The following is a 5607-nucleotide window of genomic DNA, read 5'->3' as shown; positions in this document are numbered from 1 at the left end:
TTTCCCGCGAGATTCTTTCCCAGGTGGCCACGCTCCAGACGCCGGCCAAGGTGTGGCGCGCCATCAACGGCATGTTCACTGCCCAGAGCCAGGCGCAGGCGATCAACACCCGCATCGAGCTCACCAACCTTAAAAAATGTAACATGTCCATGGCTGAGTACCTCGGCAAGATCAAAACCCTCACCGATGAAGTCGCGTGCACCGCCTTGGCGCTCTCCGATCCGGAGATCGTCTCCAATATTCTTGCTGGCCTCGACATGGAGTATAATCCGGTCGTTTCTGCGCTTGCGGCACGGGTGGAACCTATCACGGTTCCGGAGCTACACAGCCAGCTGCTCAGCTTTGACGCCCGCCTCACCCTCCTCCACGACGGCGATCTTCAGCAATCTTCCGCATATTCCGCTTCACGGGGTCGCGGCCATGGCCGTGGTCACCAGGGCACCAACCGCGGCGGCGGCCGCGGACGTGGTGTCTCTTCGGGCGATGGTGCCCGCTCTGGTGGCGGCTACGATCACAACACCGACGGCGGCTACGGCAACAACCATGGGGGTGGCGGCTTCAAGTCCAACACAGGCCGCCACACCTCCTCTTCCCGTGGTCGCCCTCGCTGTCAACTCTGCAAGAAGGCCGGTCATGAGGTCATCGACTGCTGGCATCGGTATGACGAAAACTTCGTCCCAGATTCCAAACTGGTTGCAGCTGCTATGCGCGAGCAAGGTGGGGACGGCGTCTGGTATGTTGACTCCGGTGGTACAGATCATGTCACCAATGAGCTAGAGCAACTTGCCCTACGCGAGACATATCACGGCAACGACCAGATCCACACCGCCAGCGGTAAAGGTATGGATATTTGTCACATTGGTCAAGTTTCGCTTAATTCACCTAATCTCCAACGTGATCTAGTTCTTAAGGATGTTCTCCATGTTCCTCAAGCTGACAAAAACCTTGCCTCTATGTCTCGTTTAGCCACCGATAACGATGTGAAACTCACCCTCGCTATTTTTTCATTAAGGATCGGGCAACGAGGGCACCTCTCTATCACGGTAGGTGCGTTGGCGGCCTCTACCCCATCTCATCCGGAGCACTTAGCAACAAGCATCGTCGAGTCTACTCCGTCATCAAGCCCTCTTTCGCGCGGTGGCATCAAAGATTAGGACATCCCTCATCAGTCATAGTTAGGCAAGTAGTCAATAAAGACAATCTTCCTTTGTCACATAGTTCAAATAATGAGTCTGTTTGCGAAGCATGTCAATGTGCCAAGAGCCATCAGCTTCCCTATCCTAAGTCTACTAGTGTGTCTCATGAGTGATGTATGGGGTCATGCCCAAGATTCTTTTGGCCGAAAAAATATTATGTTAGCTTCATTGATGATTACAGCAAGTTCACATGGATTTATTTGCTTAAGTATAAATCTGAAGTCTTTTCCATGTTCCAAGAATTTCAGAAACTTGTTGAGCGACACTTTGATAGGAAAATTATTTCGGTCCAAAGTGACTAGGGAGAACTCCTTCCGTAGCATTGGGATCACTCATTATGTGTCCTGCCCTCATGCTCATCAGCAGAACGGTTCTGCTGAACGCAAACACCGTCATATCGTTGAAGTTGGTTTATCCCTTTTAGCTCATGCGTCTATGCCTCTCAAGTATTGGGATGAGGCCTTCATCACAGCTACATATCTTATCAACCGTCTTCCTAGTAAGGTCATTGGCAATTCCACTCCTTTAGAACGATTGTATCATCAAAAGCCATACTACAATTATCTCAAAAATTTTGGGTGTGCTTGTTACCCCAACTTACGTCCATACAATCGTCACAAACTAGAGTTTCGCTCCACACAATGTGTCTTTATTGGGTACAGTAACCTTCATAAAGGATATAAATGCCTTGAACCATCTACTGGACGCATATACATCTCCCGTGATGTTATCTTTTGATGAAACATTATTCCCTTTTCACAACTTCATCCCAATGCCGGCGCCTTGCTTCGTGCAGAAAGTGCACTTCTACCAGACTATACTCCACATCCTGATCACGGGGTGAATTAACTGACCATGATCATGTGCAAAAATCCACAGAAAATTGCGTTTCTAATGGCTCTTGTACAAATTCTACTCGTCATTTTATGTGTACACAAGATAAACCAGGCACGGTCTCTGAGGTTGATCCTACTGCCAGCGCGCGATCCCAGACGGATCCGCGGCAGTCTGCAGCGCAGGGCGGTGCGCGATCCCGTGCAGATTCGCTCATGCGCCCCCTGGTGGTCGACACCGCAGCCGACCAGGCGGGCCACAACGGTCCAGGCGCGGGTCCCGACGCGGGTCCAGGTGCGTCACGCCAAGCCTCGCCTGCGCGACCCGAGATGGCTGTCGAGCGCGGCATGGGGAGGGGAGCGAGTCCCTGGCTACCACGTCGCCTGGGGACCCAGCGTCTGATGCTGCCGTGACAACGCGGGACCCGCTGGCTGATTCTGCTCTGGCGGTTGATCCGATGCGCACCCAGGACGAGGAGCGGCGACAGCAGCGCCAATCTACCTCGGATCAGGAGCCCCACCAACCTGGATCTTCTGTGGACAGTGCTGAAGCTGTTGGATCTCCTGCTCCACAATCAACAGCAGCCGTCTCTATGGCTCCCTCACCTCCTCGTCGACACACCAGGTCTCGGTCAGGTATTGTCAAGGAAAAACAATATAGTGATGGTACAATAAAGTATAATCCGACTAAGCGTGCTTTTCTTGCCACTACTGGTGAACCTATAAATTTGCATGATGCACTTGCTAACAAGGATTGGAAGGAAGCCATGGATAATGAATATAATGCACTCATGAAAAATCAGACCTGGCATCTAGTACCACCGCAACGTGGTGCTAACATAATTGATTGTAAGTGGGTATACAAGATCAAAAGGAAATCTGATGATAGTATAGACAGGTACAAGGCAAGGTTGGTTGCAAAAGGTTTTAAGCAAAGGTTTGGAATTGATTATGATGATACCTTTAGTCCTGTGGTTAAAGCAACTACCATTCATCTTGTTTTGTCCATTGCTATTTCCAGAGGATGGAGCTTAAGACAGCTAGATATTCAGAACGCGTTTCTTCATGGTGTTCTTGAGGAAGAAGTGTTCATGCGGCAACCACCAGGTTATGAAAACTATAGCACACCACAGTACGTATGTAAGTTGGATAAAGCATTATATGGACTCAAGCAGGCTCCAAGAGCATGGTATTCTAGGTTGAGCATGCAGTTACAACATCTTGGGTTCACACCATCCAAAGCAGATACATCCTTATTCTTTTATAGCAAAGGCAATATCACTATTTTTGTGCTTGTTTATGTTGATGATATAATTGTTGCTAGTTCAAGTCAAGAGGCCACAACTTGTTTGCTTAAGGATTTAAAACTTGAATTTGCTCTCAAGGATCTAGGTGATCTTCACTATTTTCTTGGCATAGAAGTAAAGCAAGTCAGAGATGGCATACTTCTCTCACAAGAGAAATATACAGCTGATGTTCTAAAGAGGGTGGGATTGGAGAATTGCAAACCAGTCAGCACACCAATTTCCACCTCAGAAAAACTTACAGTTGATAGTGGAGAAGCTCTTGGTCCAGAAGATGCAACAAATTATAGAAGTGTTGTTGGTGCTTTGCAATATTTAACACTTACACGTCCTGACATTTCTTACTCAGTGAACAAGGTATGTCAATATTTGCATGCTCCTAGAACTACTCATTGGACAGCAGTTAAAAGAATCCTAAGGTATCTCCAGTATTCTCAAGGGCTTGGACTTCAGATTGTCAAGTCCTCTTCCTTGCTTGTTACTGCATATTCTGATGCAGACTGGGCAGGGTGTGCTGGTGATAGAAGATCTACTAGTGGTTTTGCTGTGTTTCTGGGATCTAACCTTGTGTCATGGAGTGCAAGGAAGCAAGCTACTGTTTCAAGGTCAAGTACAGAGGCTGAATATAAGTCATTGGCAAATGCTACAGCTGAAGTGATGTGGATACAAACATTACTCTATGAGCTTGGAATCAAAGCTCCAAAAGCTGCATGGTTATGGTGTGACAATATTGGTGCAACTTATATTTCAGCAAATCCTGCCTTCCATGCACGAACAAAACACATTGTGGTAGATTTTCATTTTGTCAGAGAGAGAGTAGCTCGAAAGCTACTTGAAATCCGGTTCATTCCTACAGGGGATCAACTTGCGGATGGGTTTACTAAGCCCTTGACCGAGAGAAGATTGGATGAGTTCAAATACAATCTCAACCTTAGCAAGGCTTGAGGTTTAGATTGAGGGGGAGTGTTAGAATTATTGTATAGGGATAGGAGAGGTTGTTTAAACTTGTATCTCAATTCTATCTCTTCTTCTCTCTTATCCCGTGTAACGACCTCCTGGTCGATCTCCTCCTCATCCTGATCGATCTCTCTCGAACTCCTTTCTATAACTTGTGAACCAAGGCTTTGCCTTAATATATACAATGCGGCCCGAGACAAAGGGTTCTAAGCTTCCCAAACTATTTCACAGCCCCTGTATGTATCGATCCTAAATAAACGTACACAAGTGCTTGTACTAATACATACCTACTAATAAAGGGGCAAACGCTTCTTTCTCCCAAATTTTCATTCATTAATTTTGTGCGTCTGGTGTTCCTCCTGTCAGTTTCGTTCATAAGAGCCAAGCCAACCGAGCGAACAGGCCCGTGCCTTGGGCCCAATGAATCCGGCCCACCTATCCTGTACGGGCAAAAAAAAAGAGATGCTATAATCCTTTAGAAACATACAACATAGTGCCAAGCACCTTTTTAGTTCCTGCAGGAGATACGAGTAGCTCAGACGAAGGGCCAATAATATCTCATTATCTTGATGTGCTAACTCCCACAATTCATTGTTCTGGATACTCTTCCAGTGTTGCTTAGTGAACTCCGCATTCAACAAGCGGCTGAGCGTTTTGGCAGCTAGAGGAGACCCACAAAGCCTAGAGGCAATGCCACTACCAAATTCTTGCAGCCCGGGATATGACTGCAGGCACTCTTTACCGAATGCACACTTGCTGAAGAAGTCCCAAAATATGTCAGTAGGCAGGCCCAACAAGGTGTGCAACCCTTAGAGATACAGTTGTCACAAGGACCATGCTGCCGTGATGTCCATACCTAAGTGGTGCTGAGAATGTCCTCCATTCCTGACACGCGCTGGGCCATACATCATCCAACACAAGAAGTACTTCTCTTCTTTATGCTTTATTTCAGGGTCGATATTGTTCGGCTGCTGGATTTTGCATTCTTAATAATATATTGCTGCATGCATCGTCTTGATGCAGAGGCGGGTCATCCTCCTTTTCAAAAAAAAAACTTCTCTTGTTTTAACTGTTTGCTCAGTTCCACTTGAAGAGCATTTAAACTCGCTAGTGAATCCGTTGCTTCTACGGAGGCAGCGGTATGTTTCAGATTCTCTTTGGTCACCCTCATTATGTCAAAAAGGTCAGATACACAAACCCAAATTCTCAAGTCAAAGTGTGCTTTAACCCTTGGGTCATTGTACACTAGCTGGGCAAGCGTCGTCTTACCGACCCCGCCGATGCCAACTATCTGCAACACAGTAAGATCAGTAGCAA

General features: G+C 47.1%; 1 non-coding gene across 1 annotated transcript; it reads left to right on the top strand.

Annotated features, from left to right (window-relative positions):
- The first annotated feature begins 212 nt into the window (after nt 1-212).
- LOC120962220 (small nucleolar RNA Z247) lies at nt 213-347 on the top strand. Its single transcript, XR_005753062.1, has one exon. It is a non-coding gene; the product is annotated as a small nucleolar RNA Z247 (small nucleolar RNA).
- Nucleotides 348-5607: the final 5260 nt, after the last annotated feature.

Source organism: Aegilops tauschii, chromosome 3, assembly GCF_002575655.3.
Source record: "Aegilops tauschii subsp. strangulata cultivar AL8/78 chromosome 3, Aet v6.0, whole genome shotgun sequence".
NCBI lineage: Eukaryota > Viridiplantae > Streptophyta > Magnoliopsida > Poales > Poaceae > Aegilops > Aegilops tauschii.
This window is presented reverse-complemented; position numbering and strand designations above follow the sequence as displayed.